At 46.2% G+C, this 26,516-nt stretch overlaps 1 protein-coding gene across 3 annotated transcripts in view; it reads right to left on the bottom strand.

Moving 5' to 3' along the window:
• LOC138521874 (E3 ubiquitin-protein ligase TRIM39-like) overlaps window positions 1-26,516 on the bottom strand; it is a 225,539-nt gene that overhangs the window by 3,437 nt on the left and 195,586 nt on the right. The gene's annotated exons all lie outside the window — the stretch shown is intronic.

Consider the following 26,516-nt stretch of genomic DNA (forward strand, 5'->3'; position numbering starts at 1 on the left):
AGTTTGACTGGTGGGAGAAGGGACATTTTGAGCAGGTGTGAGAACCATGTTTGATGTGCCCACATTGGAGCTATTAGGATCATTTTGAGATGTTCCTGGTGCATCTTGTGAACCATTTTGTTGAGAAGAAGTGTTGGGGTGGGGGGAAAGCATACACACATTTTCCAGACCAACTGATCTACAGTGCGTTCCCCTTGGACTCCGTTTGGGGAAACCTGGATGCGTAATCGTGGCATTTTGCATTCTCTTGTGTTGTGAAGAGATCCATGTCAGGATGCCCCCAGTCTTTGAAGACGTTGTGTTGAATGTTTGAGTGCAACTCCCATTCATGTTCAGTGGGAAGCTACATGTTTCTGCTTAACACGTCTACTAGACAGTTGCGTTGCCCTGAAACATTTTGTAATAGGAGGAAGATGCTCTTGTTGAGAGGCAAATTCCAAATCGTCTAAGCAAGTTTGGACAGACTTGGAGAGTGTGTTCCTCCCTGTTTATGTAAAACATGGCTGTTGTGCTGTTCGTGAGGACTAAAACAGTCTTCCCTGACAGTTGGTGTTGAAATACTTGAAGGGCTTTGAACACCACTAGCGATTCTAGAAGGTTGATATGCTGTTTTGACATCAATTGTGTCCACACGCTGTGCACTGTCTGATGGAGATAATGTGCTCCCCACCCTGAACGTGATGAGTCTGTTAGAGTGGCTTCCACTGCAGGGTTGAGAAAGTTTGCCCTTTAATCATTTTTCTATGGACCACCACTGCAGAGCCTGGACTACAGCTTGCGAAACGACCCCAAGATCGTCCCAGGGACTATTTGCTTGAAACCTATGGTTCGGCAGCCACTCTTGTATTGGACGCATGTGCAACTTTGCGTGTGGCACTAGAAAGATACAGGACGCCATCATTACAAGGCGGCGCATTGCCTTTCGAACAGTTATCTGACGACCGGCTGTATAATGAGGACATTGAAGCAGTATGTTTTGTACCCTCTAGTTGGAGGGAAAGACTAAGGAGTCTTCGGTTTGAATTATTGCACCCAGGAACTCTTATTTGGCTGGGGACGAGACTTGACTTCTTCTCATCGTTTGAAAACCCCAACTGAAAAAGAAGGTGCATTGTGTCCCGAGTGTGCTGCGGACATATTTGTGGTGTTTCTCCTGTTATGAGCCAGTCGTCTAGATGGGTACACTGGGATGGATTGCCTGTGTAAGTGAGCTGCCACCACTGCCAGTACTTTTGTGAATACCTGAGGTGCTGAGGCAATGCTGAAGGGTAGCACTTTGAACTGGTAGTGAGTGGACCCTACCTTATGTGGTTTGACATATCTGTTTGGTGGACGCAGGTCTAACACAGGGTGCATAGTTAAGTCCTCCTCTGGTACAAGGAAGTACACTGAATACATACTCTTGTTTACCTCGTGTAAGGGATCCAGCTCTATTGCTCCTTTTTCAAAAGAAACTATTTCTGACTGGAGTATCAACTGATGCTCTTGCGACATCTGGATCTTGGCAGATGGCAGCACGTTTTATTCAGAAATTCTATGGATTAGTCTTTGGACATGGTTGACAGCACCCACTGGTCTGTTGTGATTCCCTCCCATGCGTAGGCGAATTGTGAAATGCAACCCCCTACTGAGGAAACATGGGAGGGAACCTGAATGTATTTGTCATTGCTTACAAAGGGCTGAAGAGCCTCTGAGGCTGCACTTCTACCCCAGACTTCCCCCACACCCCATCTATAACACCTTTGAAAGGAGGACTGAAAGGGTGTGGTCTGTGCCTAAGATGAGTACCACGGGGAAAATGTAGATACATGCCCAAAATGGGATTGCGATGTTCTAGGATACGGAATCTAATTGTTCTTGAATAATATCCCATTGGGCTCTGATGTAGCTGTTGTGTTGTTGGCTATTCTAGTTTGGTATCCCGCTGAGGGTGCAATCTTTTTATCTAAAGCATAGACCTATATCCCGGGGAGCTTCCGCTGTGGACAACGGGTATCAGCTCTCTCCATGTTGTAGTGACAACCATGGAATCAACCATGGAATCTAGTTTTAAATGCCCCCTAATTCACAATGTCTGAAGGTGGTGGTTTAAAGCTTTTTTCAATTCTAGGATGGACAGCTCTAGTGAGTGGGTGAGTTCTTAAAGATGGTAAAACCTGTTTTTTTATTGATTGTAATAAAGGGTTATATTGCCCCACAGACTCTTCATCTACGCATCTTCTTCAAATTCGTGCGTTTGAATTTTAAAGTGGTCTGCGGCTTTTTAAGCAGATCATTGAGTAAGGTTTGGTCATCTATGGGTGAGTTTGCAACGGGTTCATCTGGGACATCGGGTGATTACAGTAAGTAATCATCTGGGTCATTGTACATTGATCCTCAATGAAAACATCACCATCAATATTATTGACACTATGTGAATGTGTTTGTGACACTCTCTACCATGGGTGTTTTTACTGGGGGTTCTCTTGCTCTCATGGAAACATACATTTCTTTGATGGGGTGTTTTTCAAGAAAGTCAACAAAGGAAGACAACTTGTCCATGGTTTCTTCAAAACGTTGTTTGGTCCATGTGCCTGTTTTGGGGGTTTTATGTAAAGGAAACACTATTGCCTCTGGATTAACATTGTGGGAATCCTCATGTAAAGCATCAGATAGGCCTGATGAAGCCTTGTATTGTGTGGTCTTCGAAACGCTTTCTGTTGGTTTCAACAGTGGTTTTGGTGTACCGACAATGGTTTCAGTGCCTGCTTCGGTGCGAGCATATGTCAAACCGTGATAGCTCAGGGTTTTAGGCACGGTAACCATTATGCCCGGTGTCTGTTTATTCTTCGAGTCATGCGCCCAACCTGAGGGTCTAGGCACAGCGTACGTCTGACGCATCGAGTTAGTAGCACTGGAAATGCTGTTTGGTACCGGGGGGTCAACCTTTGACGGTTTTGTTGAGGTGTTGCTGGGAGTTGTGTGTTTAACGTGCTTGTGTGTACCCCGTGTTTGTGTCTGAGTGCTTTTGTCACCAGGTGTTGCCTCCACAGCAGAGCGCTGAGCTGGGGACGAGCATGCAGGAGTCTGCCGACTCCTACACAGTGTCTTCGGCATCACTAAAGGCGCCGTAGCTGCCGGTTCTCCCTCTGACTCCTCTGCTCTGGTGGGGCAATCTGACCAGGCCTCAGCCTGCATGCCAAGCCAAAAACAAGTAATGCAATACTCTGCACTAACCACTAGATGTCAGCCTATTGCAGAGAATCCTGCGGATCACCAACTAAAACCCTATATAGAGTCTTGTCCCAGGTGGCCAGGAGGGCAGCTGCTTCCTGATCCCAATCCTGGGGGTGTTGTACTGTGGGAGGATCACCTGGGTGGAGACCAGGCCTAGGGAAGTGGGGAGATTGTGCAAGGTGAGACACAGTATTTTTCCTTTGAGAGGAACATTAGTGATCCAGACACAGAGGAGTAATTGGCCCATTGCCATTTTTATACATCTCAATCGTCTATTGAAGATTGCAAGGAACTCATGGTGGCAACAGTAAAGACAGACACAAGTGAATATGCTTCAAGGGTGTTTATTTTAACAGTATGCAGGTTGGAAAAACGCCTAATCTAACCTAAAGCTAAGATGGGAGCAAGCTTTGACCATCAAATTAATAATAAGGCAGTCCTTGTGGAGTCTGGGCAAAACAAAAGGGCCTATACTACACAACCTATTGCCAGTCCTTGCAACTAATATAGAAAGAGTGTGGGATAAGAGCTACAATAAAGAAAAGAAGTGTTCTCAAATGATAGTCAGCATGTGCTAGCCAGGGGACACCCTTCCCCACGTTTTGAGCACAGGATAAGGTGGCACTTCTGAGCTCAGCACAAACTCGAGCTTTCCCCAGCATGAGTTGACAGTTCTGCTTTCAAGCTATCGGGCTTTTCCGATGGTCTCTTGGCACAAAAGCCCCCTTCCTTCGAGGACCTGATGTATTGCACAAACTTAAAGTTCCTTTCAAACGATCGTTAGGGGAGAGTGGTTCACCCCTGAGTCCCCCTCTTCAGTGCAAAGATGTCTCTCGATTTTCAGCCTCCCTCAGTCGGGTTCACTGTGGCTATTGCTTTACTCATTTTCTCCTTTAATATTCTCCAGTCTTTTAGGTGACAACTTCACCTATGGATCTCCCTCGGCCAGGCTCAGATCCCGTCTTGACGGTTCGCCTCCCTCTGTTAGGACAACACTTGTTCCTATTGTATTCACAGGCCTTAATGTCTTTTTAAACAACACTCCGTGGATATTTCATCGCCTTCCTCAGTCGGGTTCACTACGGCCAATCACACAGAGTTCCTTCTACCTTCTTTCTGCTTTGCTGGTCAAAGACTTTCGACTGTACAGAGAATTTGACAAGACCCCTGTATGACTACTTTGACCCCTCTGGTTAAATCCCCCCTAAGACCTTCTGGTATAGGTAGTTCGGGATTTACCAGTGTCTCGAGTGAGCATTCACGTGGTGCTGGACCCCTCTTGTAGCTGGTTTTCCCTTAACGTTAAATGTTCTTTGAACTTACCTTCTTTAGCCACTTTGCAACTTTCATTCAACACAGTTCGTTTTCTTATTTGCTCTCCTCTCGACTCACCGACTGTGATGAATTGCTTGGCTTCTTTGGCATCCGTAGTAAAGGACGGTACCATGGTAGCAGGCCCCTCTCGCTGTCCTGCTTAGGTAGGCTCTGTGTACTGTTGACATCTGCCGCCACACACAATAGCTAGTTTCCGCTGCCTTATAGTTCTGTGGAGGGAGGTTTTGCGGGTCTGAATTGGAAAGGGCAAGGTCGCTTCTCTCCTGGTTGCCCCTTCGATGTTCGCCGCCTTTCTCCTCCTTTTGAATTACCGTGCTGCAATAGCTGTTTCATTGTGCGGTCACCCTTGCTCGTACTCCGCTCTTGTGCTCTACATTTTATCCCTGTGGGGAAGGGAAAGGGCCATCAGGTGTGTGTGTGTGTGTGTTTCTGGTCAATTGCCTGACTTTGCCTGACCCTTGTGTTGGGACATGTTAGATAAACGGCTCTGGTGTTAGTCCATTGTCTTTCGTAGTGTGTGAAAGAGTTTGTGTCAGAAAAGAGGGGCAGTGTTTCGGGACATCCTACGTGGTAGGATGGGGAAAGGTGTTGAAGGAAGGGGGTTACCGCATCTCACCCATCGGTGTCCCACTCCCCGAGGACACCTGGAGGACAGATCCCAGGGACTAGCTAGGGAGACGCCTTCAGGTTTTTCACAGGATGAAAAGGTAAAATCTGAAGGAGTAATTCCACTTCGTGTTCAACCCAAGCCCATCTGAGGGACACAAAAGGCTGCAGCTTTTCTGCCCCTTCTGTTCCCCAAAGGACTAAATCCCATAATTCTTCTCTTCATAATATCTGGGGAAGAAAGTCCATTTAAATCCATGTGAAGAATTATAGAAATTGAATTTTCTAAAAATAAACTAGAAGTCCCAGAATCCCTCAGGACTGAGAAGAAGAGGGCTGAAGAGGCAGGCAGGTGTCCAGTTCAGGCATGCAAGCCTAATGGTTCTAAACAAGGTTAGGGAATTATTCCTGAGGGCCTATACCTGAAACCAATTAGCCCATCTGAGGGGCATAAAAGGCTGCAGCAGGGAGGACCAGTAGAAAGAAGCTGGGGCAGGAGCTGGAAGGTCGGCAGTAGCAGAAGTAGAAGTAGAAGAAGTGGAGCATGCAGTCAGCAGTTCACATGGAAGTGTGACCACAACAGGGACGCTGGACTAGAGAGGAGGCAGATTTCACCTGCAGAGTTGGTCCTGTGCTTGCAGACCTTATATAGCTCTGATAACACTGGAAGGGAGTGCAAGCAAATGGCAGTCTTTCAAGGTGCGCCTTATTGCTGTGAATGCAGAGCTGAAGTTGCCGTGGTTCCCAAGGCCCGTGTGCATAAGCAAGCCGAGGGAAACTGATGCGTAGGAGTCTCTCCATTGATGAGGCCGGATCGGAGACACCCGTGCAGCAGAGGGGTGTGGATCCCGAGAGAGCCCACAGAAGTAGCAGGAGAAGAAGCACAGTCGGGAAGCAGCAGCAGCCAGCAATCGTATTTAGGAGTCTGAAAGAGAAGCTCCATACTTCCAAACAGAAGAATTTCCTTGCCAGTAACTGCAACCAGCTTTAATTGTACTTGTGCTGTCATCTAAGTCAGTGAATGTTAACCACATAACTGGGAAGTCTTTTCTTAAGGGGAAAGTCACATGCGCTGATATAGAAAGTTTGCTTATAGTGACAGCCTTTCTTTCCCTAAAATCAGTATTACTTTGTTGCTGGGCGGTCGCGTGTCTCCAGTTAATACGCAGAACGTCATTGGCAGCCTGACTCAAATAAAACAGACTTTCCTAAAGTGTTGCAAACAACATTTTCAAAGCCCGCACATGAGACAATGTTTCCAATACCTTGGAGACTGAGTGCTAACCGAAAGATGGGAACGAGTCTCCCCTTTAAAGTGGCAGTTCGAGAGGGAAATTAAATAGTGTGTGCCTTATTTCATTTCTAGATTAACATATATATCATGCAACACATTAAAACCTGAAGTAGCAGTTGTAGAAAAAGTTGAGGCTGAAGCCAGAGCAAGTATTACCCAAGCCTATAGAGCTAACTCTATGGAAGTAAAAACCTTCTCTCCAAAGAATGATACACCACTGTTCTGAAGTTGTTATCCTTATCTGCCCTCAACATTGTGCTCCTATCTTTTATTTGTTTATTCGATAATGTGGTGCATGAGGTTAGGGCAAATTCAGCCTCTCTGAATGAAATTCGTACTCTTCTATTGGCTTCAAGAATACAGGCTTTCGAATCCCCGAACGACTTGTCCTCGGGCTGCGGTGCTAAGGTGGTGGCCCAGGTGCCAATCATTTCACCCAATTCCCCTCAAAGGAGCTCTAAATCGCCTGGTGACAAAGCCTCCATTATCATCATGGATAGTGAACCAACCACCTCGGCAAAACATCGGTTTTCGAGCAACAAGAAAAAAAACAAAGGGGTCCTCCCGCCATAGGAACCAAGGGTTGAGGAAATACCAGAGAACCCTATTTTGGGATGCGAGTTTCCATTCTGGATATGGATTCTGGATATTCCATTCTGGATATGGCAATTTCCAGAAACAGACAGCACTCGACTTCTAAAAAAGGTGTTACTCAGTCGCGTCCTAAATCCTTAGTCCGGGAATGTGGAAAAACGAAACCAGTGACCAAATTGATTCCTACCAACGTAGTGGAAAATGGACCATCTGTAATACACAACGGCACTGTCCGGCAGCCAGGAAAAGCGAGGAAAAAAACGGAAGGGAACTTTCGAAAAAGCTCCTCAATTAGAGCTAAGGCAAGAGACCACCATGCCTATCGGGGTATCTTGAAATCCTCAACAAATCCAGGTGGGCGCTCTCATTCCATCCTTCGTTCTACTGCTAACTGCAATGAGAAAGAAGGACCCGTGAGATTTTCAGAGGCTTATAAATCTACATCTCATCCAAACACCGCAGCATCCTCTTTTAAGGATGATGCTTCTTCTGCAATATTCAGAACTGGTCAATCCCCAACTCACTAGGATTCTACGCAAGGGCTGTATGAGAACTAGAAATCTAGGCGAAGTGATCCTGGTTAAGTTGATTTCTCAGCCAGCCCCCTGACTCCGCTGTACTTGGATTCAGTTCTCGGGATGACTGGTCTATTCCATTAAGTAGAAAGGCTGCTGTCGCTCCTCTCTTCTATTCCGGAATTGTCGTCGATATTATCGTCAGATATTACATTTATTCATCTTTTTGACAGAAGTCAGTTGGGTAGATGTGAGGTTTACTTCCATTCGAAAATGATAGAAACCCTGGTATTCCAACATCAGGAGGACTTTTTGCTTAATGGATTTGATTGCTACTAAAAAAAACAGCTATTCTGGAGGGCGCACACAAACACAATCTGTCGATAAAATGTCACTTTGAATATGATCGTCAGTGGCGCTTGCATAGGCCCCGGCCTGGCGCTGGTTGGGGATGGCTTGCAGACACCTTGCCACCCGTCCCAGCTGTCAGACCCGGATTCTAGGACTTCAATCTTATGCTGGAATACTCGGGGACATCACTCATTTTTACATGCGCATCACTCTTCTTCTTGGGTTGATTTTGATATCATAATGTTGCAAGAAACCTGGCTCTTAGAAATGCCAGGTATTGACAGTCGAATGACATGCATTAATTACCGTAATAGCATTTCTGATGATTGTATCTGCTTAGATTCACATGCTGTGCATATGGTCCGACATCCAGTGGTAACCAAAGAGTATTGCATCATGTATTTCGGGGACGTCGGCATAGGCATGTCTGTAACACTATCCCTATCGTGATGTGTAGTCTACCCAAAATCCCTCACGCGCTGAGGTCCCTCTGATTGCATTTTTTCTGCCATGAGGGAGCCCAAGGCTATAGTGAGTGAGTACATAAAGAGAGAAAGTAGTAAGACGTCTATGTTCCTTCCACCCCAAGCGGGGAGGTAGGGAGGGCGCATGTGAATCTAAGCAGATACAATCATCAGAAATGCTATTACGGTAAGTAATGCATGTCTTCTGATGCTTGTTAATCTGCTTAGAATCTCATGCTGTGCATAGACTAGCGAGCAGTACCCGGAGTTGGAGGTGGGTTGTGAGAAGGAACAGTAGAGAAAAGATGTCTTAGTACTGCTTGTCCCACCTGAGAAAAAGACCTAGAATGAGTGTCTAGGCAATAGTGTTTTGTAAAGGTGTGTACAGAACTCCAGGATGCCGCTTTGCAAATGGACTCTAGGGGAACATTTGCAATAAATGCTATGGATGCCCCAGTGCCCCGAGTAGAATGTGCTCTAGGCTTGAAGGGCAGTTCTCTCTTAGCAAGAGTGTAACATAGTGTGATGCATTTGACAATCCACCTTGAGATAGCTGATTTAGAGACAGGATCCCCCTCTCTACCAGCTGCCACTGACTCAAAAAACTGGTTTGTTTTCCTCAGTGGTTTAGTTCTTTCCAGGTAGAACATGACTGCCCTGCGCACATCTAGTGTGTGTAGGCTTCTTTCGGCCATGCTAGTGGGATTCTAGAAAAAGGTAGGTAGTTCAATCGATTGGTTCACATGGAACTTCGAGATACATTTAGGCGTGAATCTCAGATGAGTGCGCAGAACTACCTTATCCCCGTGGACTGTAACAAAGGGGTCTAGCACAGAAAGGGCCTGTAGTTCGCTAACCCTTCTGATAGAAGTGATAGCCACTAGGAAGGCCGTCTTATAAGTAAGGTCTTTTAGACTTGCTTTATGCATTGGCTCAAAGGGAGCTCCCATGAGCCTGGTTAAAACCACATTTAGATCCCATCCAGGAGCTGGGTGAGAAATGGGAGGATAAATACTCTTAACCCCTTCCATGAAGGCCTTAATCACCAGTATTTTCCACCACAACACCTTTTGTTGTGATGTGGTGTAAGCTGAAAGAGCAGCCAGATGAACCTTCAGGGAATTGAAGACCAACCCTGTGTCCAACAAATGGGTTAGGTACAGCACAATGTGTGTGGGTGAGCAATCGATGGGATTGACGCCCTTGGTATTACACCAGATAACAAAACTTTTCCATTTGCTGGCATAGCAATAACGAGTGTTAGGTTTTCTGGCTTCCCCGAGTATGTCCATGCACCTCTGAGGGAGCTGTAGATGTCCAAACTCTATGACCTGAGGAGCCAGGCTGCTAAGTTCAGAGTTTGTGGGCATGGGTGTAGGGTCTCTCCCCTGCCCTGAGACAACATGTTGTACGGGCAGGGTAGTTTTACTGGTGGGGAGAGGGACATTTCCATTAGATGAGCGAACCAGGGTTGGCGGGCCCACATGGGGGCCAACAGTATCATGGTAAGTGGTTCCTGGTGCATCTTGTGCACTATCCTGTTGAGAAGGGGAGTCTGGGGGGGGGGGGGGAAGCGTAGACAAATTTACCTGACCATGTTATCCAGAGACCGTTCCCCTTGGAGCGGTTCTGGAGGTACCTGGAGGCGTAGTCTTGGCATTGGGCATTCTCCTGAGTCGCGAACAGGTCGATCTCTGGGAAGCCCCATTCTGCGAAGACGTTGGACACGATGTCTTCGTGCAGACGCCATTCATATTCTATGGGCAGAGGGAAATCTCTGCTGAGCACGTCTGCCAGAAGATTGAGTTCCCCTGCAACATGTTGGGACAACAGAAACATCTTGTGTTCGAGAGCCCACATCCAAATGTTTTGGGACAGCTTGGATAGCCCTGGAGAGTGAGTGCCCCCCTGTTTGTTCAGGTAATTCATGGCTTTAGTGCTGTCTGTTAGATTAAGCACTGTCTTCCCTTGTAGTTGCATCTGAAAAGCCTTTAATGCCTTGGACACCGCTAATAGCTCCAGTAAGTTTATATGATTGGACGCTACTCGTGGGGACCACACACCATGCGCTGTCTGCTGAAGCAGGTGAGCCCCCCCACCCCATGAGAGATGAGTCTGTCGTGAGAGTGGCTTCCACTGCAGGGGTGGTGAAGGTTTTGCCCTTCAGAAGGTTTTCCCTTGACCACCACTGCAGAGAGAACGAGGGCTGGCGAGACAACTACCAGATCTTCCCATTGTCCGCTGGCCTAACACCACTGGCTGTTGAGCCACTCTTGCATGGGACGCATGCACAGCCGTGCGTGGGGAACCAAGTATATGCATGACACCATCATTCCTAGCGAACGCATGGCTTTGCAAACCATCACCTCCTGACTGGCTACATATTGAGGGATCTGAAAAAGCATGTTCTGAACCCTCTCGGAGGGGAAGACGAGGCCGTCTTTCGTCCGGATTAGAGCTCCCAGAAATTGTTTGATTTTACTGGGGACTAAACTGGATTTTTTCTCGTTGATAGAGAAACTCAGACTGAACAGAAGGTCTACGGTCTTTTGGGTGTTCAAAAAGCATGTGTCGTACGCATCCCCTGTAATGAGCCAGTCGTCGAGGTAAGGGTAAACTGGGACGGACAGTCTGCACAGGTGTGCTGCTGCTACTGCCAGGACTTTAGTAAACACCCTTGGCGCCGAGGCGATGCCGAAGGGCAGCACTTTGAATTGGTAATGCCTGTCCTCTATCATGAACCTTAGATATTTCCTGTGCGCTGGCAACATTGAAATATGAAAGTATGCATCTTTCATGTCCAATCTTGCCATGTAGTCCCCCTGTTTCAACGGTTTAGGACGATTTTCCCGAATAAAAATGGTCGCAATGACCAAAAGTTCTAAAAGTGCTACCACCAAAGGTTCGAACACCAAAAGTTCGAACCTTTGGTGGTAGCATTGTAAAAAAAAAAAAAAAAGGAAACAGGGTCTGCGGGGGTGTCCCCCGCATCGCCCCACTCACTATACTTTATGGTATAGTGAGCGGGGGCTGCGGGGGACACCCCGCAGCCTTCCGTTTAAAAAAAAAAGAAAAAAGAAAAGGACCCTGCACCGCCGGTTCCCGATCACAGATCGCAGAAGTTAAAAGGGAATTGGCGCTGCAGGAACCCAGCATGAAGATGAAGGTAAGTGGGGTTTGTTTATGTTGGGGGTGTGGGTGTGCTGAGGGTGTGGGTGTGAGAATGTATGCCTGTTTGCATGAGAAACGTGCAAACTTTTGGTAGTTCGCACCTTTCTCATGCAGACGTTTTGCCCGCGGTACTTTCAGCCGCGGGCAAATCACTTGAATTCGTTTCAACAGTGGGATCACCTCCTGTAGCGTTACCATGCGAAACCTCTGAGGTTTTATGCACTTGTTCGCTGTGCGCAAGTCTAGAACTGGGTGCATGGTGAGGTCCTTTTTGGGGTACAAGGAAGTACACTGAATAAATACCCTTGTTTACCTGAAGAATAGGGACGGCTTCTATGGCATCCTTTCCCAGCAGCGCTTCCACCTCTTGATTCAGGATCTCCAGATGGTCCGGTGAGAGGCGCCGTGAGCGCAGTGGTCTGAATTGTGGCGGTTGGGCGAATTCCACGCAGTGCCCGTGGGCGACCATCTTTATGACCCATTGGTCTGAAGTTATCCCCTCCCATGCCCTGAGGAAAGATGTTTAGCACCCCCCGACATGGGTGACATGGGAGGTGTTAGGGAGAATTCTCTGTTTAGGCTGAATTTCCTAACCTAGTGAGTCCCCCAGCAGCTTTGCTGGGTTTTTGGGGTTTATTTCTCCTGCCAAGAGTGAGACTCTTTTTATCCCACTCTTGGACATGATTTGAGGTGTTCCTTTGACTATGTATGTGTTTTATGGGCTTTGGGGTCTTTTACTCCATAGGGTTTCATGGGGTTTTGCTATGTGTGTTACAAAGCACCCTCCGTGCAGTAACACAGGGATGTCATAGTGGCTCCCAAACAGACTCCATACCCTGGGACTGACTACTGTCTCCCAGGGCATGTAAAGTCACCATTGGCTTTACTAGTCCCAAATGACCAACAGAACCAGTACAAACCATCCTATTGTGGACGTACTGGTAGGGGCAATTCGATTGCCCCTGGGTCTGTTGTTCGAGGGGGTACTGTCCCGTCCCCCCTCGTCGACTTTTGGCTGGTGGCAGTGGATACTACTCTTTATATTCGACCGCGAATATATTCCTATGGGATTTTCCCATTGTTCGAGGCTAATACTTTTTTACATAGCCTCTAACATACCACCGGTTTATTTATTTAATATTCCGGTTGGTATTTTTTGCCAGAACTCTGTTTTCAAATGGCGTTTGTGTTCGCCTCTGTAACTCTAAACCAAAGGTCAAGCCCTTTGTTCCACTTTTAGCGGGCTTCTACACAGAAGCCCTCCAAAGTGGTGCCACTCTGTCTGGGTACCACAGGGGTTGTGGGAGGGGGTTTAGGCACCCTGGACTGAGTTGCATCAGCAACTCAAGTCGCACTCTTGTGTGATTGGCCCAAGTGGTGAGCCGCTCGGCTCCCCACTTAGCATGTTTGATTGACAGCTAGGCTGTGTGAATGGGGGTTTTCTGCATAAAAGCAGGGCTTTGGGGACTGGAACTTCAGACGTCGCCACAGGACCAAAGAATCCAAAGAGGGAGAAGCTGAGCCGACCTGCAACGACGACACCACCGGTGGAGCCCTCCTGAACCGACTCACCACTTCTTCTAACGACAGAGGAGATCTTCAATCCGAAGAGTCTTCTTCCTTTGACTGGTGGGGATAACCAGTTTGCCCGCCTTTTCGTCTGCCTGGAACCTCTCATGGCCGCCTTGCCAGTGCCCAGCACCCCGGCAACCGGGATACCACGTTTGCACCACTACCGCGAAAAAGGGTAGTACCTTTTCACCGGAGAACTCCACGGCTGGCTTCTTCCCAGGCAGTGCAACGACCTTCAGCTTTCACCCAAGTCGAGATCTTCTCTTCATCTGGACATCGCCACGACTTGCACCCGCTGCCAGGAACAACTACCACCGCTGGAGGATTCTCTCCACTTTCAAGGTACTGTGTCCGCCTAGCCTCCCTCGCTCCGGTTTGTGTGGGGTGTCTCTTAAATCCTCAACTTACCACTTGGGTTGGCCATAGGCTGACTAACTGAACTTTTCTGAATTGAACTCATTCCTTTTCGAACTCTCTGCAAGACTTTACCAGCCTTTTAAACTGCGTGATCTTGGGCACATTTGTGTCTTACTCTCTCCAAGAGGGAGCTGAGCCTCTAAACTTTTTGCTCACCAGTAGACTTTGACTTTCCTGCCTTGCTACGAACTTCTAAAGTGTTGTGTTGCGTGCTGTTCTAATTTCTGCCTTTTCCCTCCCTTTTTTGATAACTTATTGGAGTGCCATATTTAGTTAAGCGCTCACCTCTGTCTGAAAATAAGTGGTGTTAACTAAGACTTGTCTGATAAGGAATAAGGGAGGTGTATATATTTCTAAGTGACTGTGTTTGGAACTTGCTTGACATATTAGTGTTAGTGTATTTTACAAGTGAGTTTTTAAATAAATAATTATATACTTTATAATAAGCTCTGGTCTGTGTTTGCTTGTGCTACTGTATCCTTGTACCTAATGAGTATACTCTATATACTGTCTAACTCTTCTTGAGAGAAGTCTGGCTGCTCAGCCACAGCTACCAGGTAAAACTGGGTAGTACAGACTGCTACCAATTGCGTTTCCTGCCAACACCTGTAGTCCTAAGCCTTTTGCAGTGGTCCCTAAGGGAACTGCACAGATTTCTGCCTAACACTGGTGTATAGCGGTGGGATTTGTATTGAGTATACATTCTAGTGTGCCTATAGATACCTTAGTGCAACTAACCACAAAGCTTAACACTAAAAAGTTTATTTTCTGAAAAAACCTGTCTACTATGGAAACTTATAGTCAAGAGTCCCTTGCTACAAAAACTACTGATTGTCTAAGAGTTTTCTGTCAGCATAAAAATCTCCTGACTAAAGGCAAGAAAATGGAGCTAATAGAAAGGTTGTTAGCAAACCAAAGTCTGGATGGTGGTTCAGAGGAACCTACCACTCCAGCAAATGTAAATACCAGTAATGATATTGATATTGATCAAAGTATTGATAACCTTGAGTCAGAGCCAGAAGAGGAGGGTGAGGCGGGTGAAACTGTCCCCCCTAGGCCTCTGTCTGCTCTGCCAGCTGTACCTACTGGACCCTTACCAGGTCCCACATGTAATCCTGCATATTTTGAACTAGAAAAAATGAAGCTTGAATTAGAATTCAAAAGAATTAATGCTCAAACAGAACAACGGCACCAAGAACTAAGGCTCAGAGAAATGGAGCTTAACCATGCACTTGAAATGAAAGAAATTGTCTGTTGAGAATGCTTCTCTCTCTGGCTCCTCTAGAAGTTCCAGTCCCAAAAGACCCCGGATGCCAAAGGAGTTGATTGGTATGTATGAGCCTAAATTGGATGTGTTGGATTGGTTGAGTTTGTTTGAATATAATCATGGGCTCCAGGACATCACAGGTAATGCTTTACTTACCTGGTTGTTCTCTAGGCTTCCCCCTGTTGCAACTGATGCGGTAATGGAGTTGGGGGAGGAGGATAGAAAGGATTATGAATGTGTGAAGCTAGCTTTAATAGCTAGATTTGGGAAGACCCCTTCCCAGTATCTTAAGAGGTTTAGAACCTCAAAAAGCATGATGGTACCCCTTGGGCTACCTGGGTGAGTGAAGGGTTGAAAAACTGAGGGATGGATTAAGGGTTACAAGGTGAACACTTATGAGGAAATGAAGAATCTTTTTATGTTGGAGTCAATTTATGATGCCTGCTCTCCTGAGCTCAGACAGCACTTGGCTGATTCAAAGGAATTAGATTCCAGAAAACGAGCTAAGGCTGCTGACTTGTGGGTTGCCAACAGGGCTACTCACAAGGATTCTGAGGCTACTCAGAAGAAGGATGAGGGGAAACAGCCTAAAAAGGACTCCAAAGAGAATTCTAATAATTCCAATCCCAAAGAGGGCCCCAAACAGAACCATAAGGGTAAGCAACAAGGGAAACCTAGTGTACCTTCCGGTGTCAAACCAGAAGGAGGTCAGAACAAGCCACCATTCCAGAAAGCATTTGGTAAATGTTTTGTTTGTGGTTCTACTGACCATGTGAAAGGAGATCCCAGATGTAAGGGTAAACCTTCAGGGGTCCAGCTTGTCTCCTTAGCCTTCGCTCCAGAGGAAGAAGTACAAATGGCAAGTGGAAACAATCTACTACTGGCTGATGAAACCATTGGAGTCTCAGCCAGTGTTTCTTTAGTGTCTCTGGGTTTGTGGGAACAACAGAATTTAGATGTCTATAATTCTATCCCAGATAATACTAAAGGAGTATTATAAGGACAGTGTCCAGGTGAATGGTCAGGAGACTCCGGCTATTAGGGACACTGGGGCCAGCATAACTGTGGTGGACAAATCTTTTTTTCAGGCTGAGGATGTTGCTAAGGCACCCAAACGCCTCACCAGGTTAGCTGGAGGGCCTGTGCAGATGCTTCCCCAATTACCAGTTCTCATCCAGTATAATGACATGACTGTGAAGATACCTGTCAGCATACAAAGTGAGGTACCAGGAAGGGTTCTGTTGGGTAATGACTTGAAGACTCTTGGAGTTGTGTCACGTACCCCCAGACCTCCTAGTAAAAGGTTACAGGAGCTAACCAGACCTGCAAGAGAGAGGACCATGAGGGGTACTCTCCAGGAGATGATGAAGAAGGATATCACTCCTACTCCACCGGAGTTGCAACTTGCTATAACAGAAAAACCTGAAGCAAAGTGGAAACCTAAAGCTTACAGAACCTCTAAACCAGCAACCAGTACTCCGGTGCTGCCAACCAAGACTTCTCCTAGGTTGTCCAAAGTTACATCTGTAACTCCCCCTCCAGCTGAGGCTGAGAGGGTGGTACAACCCTGTGTGGTTGAACTAGACTCTGAGGAAGAGCTAATGGAAGGCCAGGAACTCATTGGAGATCTGGATCCTGTTGACCATCCTGAGCTGCAGTCTTTACTGGCAGAAGGTCGACCCAACAGGGCAGACTTCATGAAGGGACATAGAGAATGTCCAACTCTGGAAGGTCTTCGCCACCAGGCAGCTTCTCAGGCTGACGGGCAAGAGCCTGGGAAGTATAGGTTGCACTGGGAAGATGGCCTCTTCTACAGTGAACCGACTGAGTCTGCACCTGGAGACTACAAACGACTTGTAGTGCCCCAAGGGAACAGACAACAGTTCTTGCTGCAACTAGCCCATGAGATTCCTTTGGCTGGTCACTTGAGTTTTAAGAAGGCTAAGGAAAGGATCTCTCTCTACTTTTATTGGCCAAAGATGGGGGCTGAAGCAGATAAGTACTGCAAGAGCTGCCACACCTGCCAGACTTCTGGTAAGGTTGGCTCCAAGAATGTGGCACCTTTAGTGCCTCTCCCAGTTGTGGGAGTCCCATTTGAGAGAGTAGGGATTGACATTGTTGGTCCCCTTGATCCTCCAACCTCCTCAGGCAACAGGTTTATACTTGTTGTAGTAGACCATGCTACTAGGTACCCTGAGGCAATTCCTATCAGGACTGTTACAGCTCCGGCTGTGCCCTCCTTGGTATTTTTACCAGGGTTGATATTCCTAAGGAGGTAATCTCTGACAGGGAGGGGGTCACATTTTATGTCCCACTACATGAAAGCCATGTGGAAAACCTGCAGAGTTACTTACAAGTTCTCAACAGCTTACCACCCTCAGACAAATGGGTTGGTTGAAAGGTTCAACAGAACTATGAAGAGCATGATAGGTGCTTTAGAGGACCCACCTTCTCCTGCCATGCCTTCTCTTTGCTTATAGAGAAGTCCCTCAGGAGGGAGTAGGTTATTCTCCCTTTGAACTTCTTTATGGCCATCCAGTCAGAGGTCCATTGGCCCCGATTAAGGCGGGGTTGGAGAGTGCTCCTACCCCCAAGCCAGTCAAAGTGACTGACTACGTGATAGGTCTCCGGAGGAGAATGTCACATATGATGGCAGAAGCTAGTGATAACCTGAAGGCTAGTCAAGCTTTGGTCAAGCACTGGCATGATGCCATGCCAGTGCTCAGCCACAGCTACCAGGTAAAACTGGGTAGTACAGACTGCTACCAATTGGGTTTACTGCCAACACCTGTAGTCCTAAGCCTTTTTCAGTGGTCCTTAAGGGAACTGCACAGGTTTCTGCCTAACAGGAGGGGACCTGGATCTGATGGTCATTTCTGACCAGAGGCTGTGGCTCCTCTAGGGTTGGGGCCTCTGGCTTTGTCGCGACGCTGACCCCTTGGTGGGTAGTATGCAGGGCTTCCTGATGTTTGTCCAGCATTAAAGTTTCCTGTGCTGTAGTAGTTCTGACTTGCATGGGACTGCCCTCGAAAGGACCGACGGGAATTACCTCCCCTTTGGGGGGGAAGGTTTTTGAGTAATTTGTTGCAAAGAGTCTCATGCTCTTTTATGGCTGTTTCTAGGGCCTCATCGGCCGCCTTCCCGAAGAGGTTCGTTTCTTCAATGGGTTTGTTGATGAGAGCGGCCTGTGTATCAGGCTTAAAACCTGAGTTACGAAGCCTAGCGTGCTGCTTAAGTAAAGTGCCCTGGGCCAGAGACCTGCCTGCTGTTTCAGCCGTGTCCAGAGTCTTTTTTATTACATTCTGGTTTACTTGTCTGCCTTCGGCCACAATGGTAAGAAGCTTGGACCCGACGGGTTCTGGGACCTCCTGGAGACCTTCCTGTACTAGGTTCCACTGAGCATCAGCATAACTCGCCAGCAGCGTAGTGTTATTCGCTATGCGCGTGGTATATGCAGCAGCCGAGGTGACCTGCTTACCTAAGGCATACAACCTCTTGGATTCTCTATCCGGAGGCGCCTCCCCCGTAGCAAGGGGTACTCCTGCCCGTTTCCGGGTGGTAGTCACTACCAGGGAATCGGGGGTGGCATGACCTTTGATGTATTGAGGGTCCGAAGGAGCTGGCCAAAATAATTTTTCTAATCTTGGGTTCACTGCACGGGTCTGAGCTAGTGACACCAGGGAGGGGGCCCATCTTCTTTTAACAGAATTAAGGAGGGGAATGGCCTGGCTTGAGGGAGGTTTCTCCTTGAGAATGTCTTCTACAAAATCCTGCTCAGGTACCGCCTCTTGAGTAGTGATTTGAAAGTGATCAGCTGCCTTCCTTAACATGGCATTGAAGTCCATTTGGTCGACTACAAGCGAGGCCTGGAGAGCCGGGGTGGACGGAGGAGAATCCAGGCACAGAACATCAGTGTCCTGATCTTGTTGCGGGGAGCGTCCATGGGTCCGTCCCCACTTGCTGGGTTTCGTCCCACTTGTCCGTGGCATCCGCCTGGTCCTCATTGTAGCCCTGCAAGAAGGAAGGTTCTTCATCTTCACTGTAAATGTCCTGATAAGTATCCATCTGAACGATGTCTTCATGATGGACGGGGACAGAGGGCTGATCTTCTTGGAAAAGTGAAGCAGATTCAAGATTAGGTTCTCCACAAGATCTTTTCGGGGAAGGATGTTCAGAAAAATTGATAATTTTTTCAAGACGATCCATACACCCTTCAAATTTCTCCCTTGTCCACTTAGAGGAACCAGAAGAGCGTACGGGTGGAAAAACGTAGTCTTCCGCCCTTTGACGCTGAAATTTGTCACTCAGGGTGTTGGAAAGAGGCTCTTGACTGTCCTCATAAGTCTCGCGAGAATCAGGGCACCATGGCGTATCTATAGATTTGTCTGCGGCCTGCCCCATGTTTTTCAACAGAACAGGTATAAGCCCAACCGCCGAAGTAATTCTTGCGATACAGTGTTCGATTATCACCGAATCGGCATGAGTTAGTCGGTCCGGAGGCCCATCGGTAGATTTACCGCCTACCGTAGCGTTAGAGAGCCTAGAGGTCGGTTTTTCGCCTTGAGGCCTAGTCGTAATTTTTGGGCCTACCGGGCCTTTCGGGACCATCGGAGTGTCGAAATTTCGCGCTTCGATGTGTAAACCTGATTTAGGGGTAGCGCCCTTGTTTGTTTTGGAATGCCCAGTCGCAAAACGCTGCTGCGGATGCGGGGAAGGCTGTTGATCTGAACGATCAGAGGAATCAGCCGACATTTTCGACAGCCCTGCTGGCGCTTTCACCTTTTTCGATGTACCCGCCAAAATAGGTGGAGGGGTGGTGTGTTTAGTGTAATGCGTTCTTTGTATGCCCCTGTAGCGAGACTAGTGTCAGACCTTGAAGGGTCAGGGACAGGCGTGGCAGACCTAGAAGTGTCGCCTTGAGGTCTATGACACCCACAACAGATGTTTAGTCATCAGAGGTGCCCCTGTCACTTTTCGGCGGGTGTGGCGGTGGAGGGTCTTAGGCTCCTTAAGGGTCTTAGGCCGAAGGAGTTTACAAGCCGCATACTGCTTCTCGTCGTGATCTAAGGGGAGACAGGAGTTGCACGTCCTGTGTTCGTCCTTCCACGGGTATCTGACCCTACACTTAGGGCAGAAGCTAAAAGGAGTCCTTTCCATAGCAAAAGGGAAAGATGACCGGACCTAGAGGGTATAGAGGGGGAAAGAGGAAAGACATAACGAAAATATGGCCACCGGACCCCACTCTCCCTACTCTGAAGGCCGGCCAGAGGCCCGGCCACGTGGATGCTTCAGCCGCCGGATCTTAGGCGCCGAAATCCACCGCCGTAGACAAATCCCCTGCAGTCTTCGTCAAAGTTGTTCCTGCCGTCGAAGTGACTTAACGGGGAATAACCAACACGTCGGTTTAAGATAAACAATGTCTCTTATGTAAGAGCTCCGCTATAGGGCGACCAGTTATCTGGGGAGAAAAAAAACAATCTGAGGGATTTCGGCGCGTGAGGGATTTTGGGTACACTACACGTCACGATAGGGATAGTGTTACAGACACGCCTATGCCGAAGTCCCCTTTCGGCCCCCGAAAGACAAGATGCAATACTCTGCGGTTACCACTGGATGTCGGACCATATGCACACCATGTGATTCTAAGCAGATTAACAAGCATCAGAAGGTTAATTACAAATCAGCTAGGAAAGGGAAATGAGGCCGACCTAAAGGAGGGCTGTTGACTGCAATCAGAGTTAGTTGTGGTCGCTCTATCAAGAACTGGTGTTGTAAATCAGAGGCCTTATTGGCAACAGAACTAATTGATAAATCCGGTCCAACTAAAATACATTTTTTGATTATCAACATCTATTTTAACTCGATTTTCTCTCCAATTGAGGGGCTATTAGAGGACTTAGACGATCTACTCCAGGATTGTATCAGCTTACCATCTTAGTGGTAAGGGCTCCAGAGATACACACGGTAGGGCCTGGTCATCTTTGTTTTCAAGATGGGGATTCAACCAAACAAACTTACTTTTTAATGGTCGCTGGGCAAAAACACCTACTTTAAAATACTTTTCCAGAATCAACACAAAGCTAGTAGATACTCTTTAAAGATGCTTTTTACACACTTCCTACAACCGGAGGTGACTTCACTAGGACAGTAATGGCATTTATACATCACTAGTACATTTTGTAGATTCTGGGGTTTGTAGAAAGGAAAGGTTAAGGGAAGGAAAAAGCTTAAACAGTTTCTCAGAGCATGTGAGCACTTCAATCTTCCAATGAAGTCTAGATAAAAACCTTTCCCAGCAATAATAGTTAAAACCCAAGTTATCACCTATGAGGGACAGTATCAAAGTCAAATGGACTAGAGGAGTCTGCAGGGAGCCAGGACAGCCAAAGTCAACTGGAGCAGTGTCTATGGAGCTGAGGCACTTCTTAGATAGCAAAGTCTTGCACAAAGTTAGAGAGTTTGTTGAAGAAAAATCACTGTAGGGTCACAAGCTGTTATACTTGTGAAGGGTAGAGCTGAAATCAACTCTAGCAAGGTAGCTACTGCAAGTCGCAACTGAGAAGAGTAAAGCTAAAGACACTGAGGTAAGTACCCCAAGTCAGAACAGTACCTTTGGTTAGAAGAAGAGGGGTCCAGCTGGCTTCTGTCTGGTTTCAGCTATGCAGATCCTGGGTTCCTGGGCCTCAGTCATGGGGACAAGAGGGAGGACTTTGGAGGACTCCTGCGGCAGCAATTCAGAGGTCGGCGGCAGCTATGGGCTCTTTTCAGGTCAGCAGCACTTTGCGGTTTCAGCGCACGGTAAACGGCACCACTGCGGATCTTGGATACCAGTTGGGCTTCCTTCACTTCTTGAGTACTGCACTCTGGTGAGGGGACTTGAGCTCTGGTTGCCCTGCTTCTGGAGGGTCCTGGGGAGACTCCTGGAGCTTCTGGCCGGATCACAGACGTTGCACTCGACTACGGATTTCTCGACCCCTGGCACTCGGGTTCCGGTAGCAGCGAAGAAGTACAGCCAGTCGGGGAAGATGGTCCAGTGGAGTTCGTCTCGGGGTTAATTGGTCCCACTAACCCAAGGGAAGAAGTCGTCCCTTCCGGAGCTTCTCTTGTCGATTAGAAAAAGGAGTGCCAGCACAGCAGCAGGGCTTCACCCGGCAATTCAAAGGTCCAGGAGGATGCAGCAAGCTTCGCTCACGGTTTCTTCGTCGGGTTGTTCTTCCCAGTGGTCGACTGTCTTCAGTCCCAAAACCCTCGCCTTTTAAGCAGGTTTCTCCCAATCAGGAATGGGTGCATTCAGGCATTCCTAAAGACAAAATACAGGGGTGTTTCGGGAACCTCCCTCACTTCCTGTTCTTCCAGGCACACTGGAGCCAGTGGCAGGTTTCAGTACTGAAGCCCGCCAAAGGCAAAATGAACAAAGGGCTCAAACCTGGCTTGGCGCGCAGAGTAAAACCCAAGAAAGACCTCACAAACAGAAAATGGCGAAAAAAGAAGACCGGGCCATTTTGACAAAATGGTCACCCATGGGTGCTATACTGCAGCTGAGTATTCACCCTGCGGTAGGAAAACACAATGGTAGGAAAATTAAACCACTGCCACCAGCCATTTAAAGTAGTGAGGGTAACATACAAAAGTTACATGAGTAGGTGGGAAAATGGGCCACTAAGTAACCCCCCATCACTCCACATAAGATGGTGTGTGCTTGACCTACAAAGATAAAAAAGGTAGGTAAAGTAAATTTCAGTTTACTATTCTTGGGAACTGTAGTTCACACAAGAAAAAGGTATTTAAACCTTATGAGAAATCTAAAGGATTTCTCTGTGACACTGCACTGAAGGTGCTGCGTCACCATACAAAAAGTAGATGCCTATGGAGTTTGTCAGACTCCAAAAACAAAGGAAACACATAATCCAAATCAGGTCAAAACACATGGGAGAGTGAGAAAAAGGGGTCACTCACTCCAGGGTTAAAAATAAAAAGTCCTTAAGTCCAGCAAAAGAGCTGGGGGTTTCTAAGGTGGGAGCAATTCAGCACAAAAATGAAAATTCTCCCCAACATGGGATTTCGAACCAATTCTTTAAAGACAACGCCCCTTTGTGGGCTGACATCTTTTTTAGACTATTCCCCCAGATTTCGGCTGGTGCAAATTGTCCTGCCTTCTGGAACAAAGCTATTATAGCCCCAATCTTCAAATCTGGGACGAGAACAGATCCAGCAAATTACCGTTCAATAGCCCTAATTGATTAATCGGGAAAGGTATTTGCTAAAATAACCTTGAAAGATCTCACAAAGTGGGTTGAGAGCAAGAATATGTTAAACCCTTTGCAAAACGGGCTCAAGAAAGGGGTGGGGCATTGATAAGTGCCCTGGCACTGTCTACCTGCACCTCGGCAGAATTTTTTGTAAATCCCTATATGTGTCGCAGTATTAGATCTAACCACAGCGTTCAATAACATCGATATAGCCAGCCTCGCTGCCCGAGAACGATGATGAGCTAAAAAACTGGAACTGGATCCCAGACGCGTTGACAAAATCCAATAGAAAAAATTAACGCCAGGCCGCTCCAGCTAAATCAACAATTAGCTGTGGATCATGGAACACACGAGGATACAAACATCTTTTCCAACAGGAGTGGATGAAAGGGCTAGGAATTATATGTCTCCAGGAAACCTGGATGATCGATCCTCCCATTTCTGATGCATATGACATCCGTTTTAACCCAGCCATTAAAAACGAGAAAGGAAGACCGATGGCTGGCTTAATCACGATGGTCAAGAAAGAGCTAGGATACAAGATAACTGAAGCTTTAAATGTAAATGCGTACATACAAGTGATCCATATGTCCAAACAAGATGAAGATCAAAGGGCTATAGATTCAATCCATTTTATTAACATCTACTGGCAACATTAAATAATGAAGCCAACATGCTTTATTGACATGATAACGCAATTGCTCGATGAAATCAATGAGCAAGTTGATTCGGCTAATATTGTACTCTGTGGTGACTTAAACATCAAGTGCATAGAAGATAAACACATCAGCGTACAGGAGCGAGTCTACCATAGCTAAGCAATGGTGTAGAGAGATGGAAGCACGAAAGATGCATATGCTAAATGGAAACACGGCAGGGGATATACCAGCTAACATGACCTGGAGAAGAGACAATCAGAAATCCATTTTAGACTACTTCTTTGTATCTGAGACTTTGCATTGGAGAATAAAGACCATGCAAATCCATGAAAAGCAAGAAAGCGAGCACAACTTGTTGGAAATAACTCTGACCGATATAAATTCAGAACCCCGAGCTTACTGGAAACATGATGTTGTCATTGATACCACAAGATTACGTCTGAAGCTTGAGGATTCCGATATTAAAGACATTACAGCAATGTACAAATACGAAAAAGATGTACTGGAATATATGATCATATTCTCGCTCAATTCAAGGAAAAAAATCATGGCCTTAAAAGATCAGGCTTTGTACCAAAACATACATTTGATCTAGAAATTCTAAAACAAAAACGCAAAATGAGATCTCAAATACGAGCTATGCAAATAACGAATACTCCAGAAAAACAAGCAAAAAAACCCAACACATTATGCAAATGTACAAAAATTGGTTAAAGTACCATAAATCGATCGTGAAGCAACGCAATGCTGAAATGATGTTATTAAAGCTCGATAAAACAAACACCCGAGACTTCTGGAGTGTAATTAACCAACATAGTACCTCTCAACAAGCAATCATGACAAATGCAGTAAAAGAAAAAGACTGGATAACTCATTACACCACCGTATACAGTAAAAAAGAAAATGCAAAAGAGCTAAAATTCGCACCCGTAACATCGTGGGATTTAACCTTTGATCATGATGAGATCCTAACAATCATTAAAAATCTAAATCTCTCAAGAGCTCCGGGCCCAGATGGGCTTAGCAATCACATATTAAAACAGAATCCAGATGAATGGGCCAGCTTCTGTCATGTACTTAATTTCGACTTCATGCTGTACCCCGAAATCCTGGAAAGGTGCTATTGTAGTCCCTATCTTCAAAAAGGGAGATAGACGCAATCTGAAGGACTACTGTCTAATAGCACTTTTAGATGTCTTGGGAAAGGTATATGCAACAATGCTAACACGTAAATTAAATGAATGGATCTACACTACAAACCAACTGGACCCAAGACAGACAGGATTCGTGAAAGGAGTCGGATGTGCCTTGAATTTGCTAATTGTAAACATTCTAAAAATGGAAATGATAAGATCGGGCAAAAAAATATACATCGCTGTCATAGATTTTGCTCATGCTTTTGATAGCATTCCTCGAGAAAAGGTATGGGCCAAATTACACGCTTGGAAATGTCCCATAAGTCTTCTATTGGCAATACGAGAACTGCACACTGAAACTAATATACAGATTAGACTTAACAGAGCTGGTAAATTATCGGATGCTATACCTACCCATTGTGGAGCTAAGCAGGGATGCCCATTGGCATTGATAATTTTCAATTTATTTCTTTCTGACATAGATGTCACTCTTGTTCACATCCAGTCATTTCTACCAAAAATAAATGGTCAGCAAATAAGCCGTCTTCTCTATGCGGATGATCTAATTTTATTAGATCTTACTCCTATAAGCCTGCAAAGAAAACTAAATGCCATAGAGAGATATTTTCAAACTAAGGGACTTACCATCAACACGACAAAATCTGAAATTCTCGTGCTAGAAAATCTTAGAGGCAGAAACAAAGGCAGAGTATTTAAATTCCGCTGGTCATTAGAAAAGACGTTCCTTCAAAACACACCATCAACAAGATACTTAGGAACGATCATCAATTCAAGTATTAATGACGCACCTTGGATTGCTAGTGTTAAATCTAAATGCCAACAATTGGCAAATCAAGCATGCATCATCCACAGAAAATATGGACAATACTCACTCCTCCCAGCCTTGGCGTTTTACAAATAAAAAGCAGTTCCAGCACTCATATATGGAGCAGAATGTGCATTTGGCGCCCCATGGCAGCTGTGGAATTCCCTTGAAAATACCTTTTGGACTAAGGTCCTTCATTTACCCCAAGGAACTCCGACGGCGTGCATCAGATACGAACTTGGGCTAATATCAATCCACGCCAGAATCTGTTGGAACACACTAAATCTCTATTCGAAAATAACTAACATAAATACTCCTATCCAATTTGAGATTTTAAAAAATATTGAAAACTCCAAGGAACAAAATGTGCTAACATCATGGCTAGAGAGTTGCAAGATGATTTTGAAGAATCTTGATACTGATACTGAAACCTTACACACTAACCCAAACTTGGTAAAAAATACCTATGGAGAAGTGACTGGATCGTAACAGAAGATAAAAGAAGAACTCACAAATTGATGGAAAATGTACCATATGAAAAACGAGCATATAATGAAATTCCAAACTACCTAAAATTATTTCCAGAGGCTCGGCGACGAGATCTGTACTTTAAATTCAAACTGAACCTATTTAAGACACTAGAGCGAAAAAGTTTATGGCAGAAAAATAAAAACATGCCAAAGAGCTGCAGATTCTGTGGACTATGTGAGGAGACTTTAAAACATCTTACTTTGTTATGCACAGCCCTCAGAAAGGAACGAACTAGCTGTCTTGGAGACTTGATCACAAAAAGACCTTTTTTAAATGCTGATGATTGGTGGCAAATTTTGTTTGATGAGACAGA

This window comes from Ambystoma mexicanum, chromosome 13 (assembly GCF_040938575.1).
Source record: "Ambystoma mexicanum isolate Mex_15411 chromosome 13, UKY_AmexF1_1, whole genome shotgun sequence".
NCBI classification, from domain to species: Eukaryota; Metazoa; Chordata; class Amphibia; order Caudata; family Ambystomatidae; genus Ambystoma; species Ambystoma mexicanum.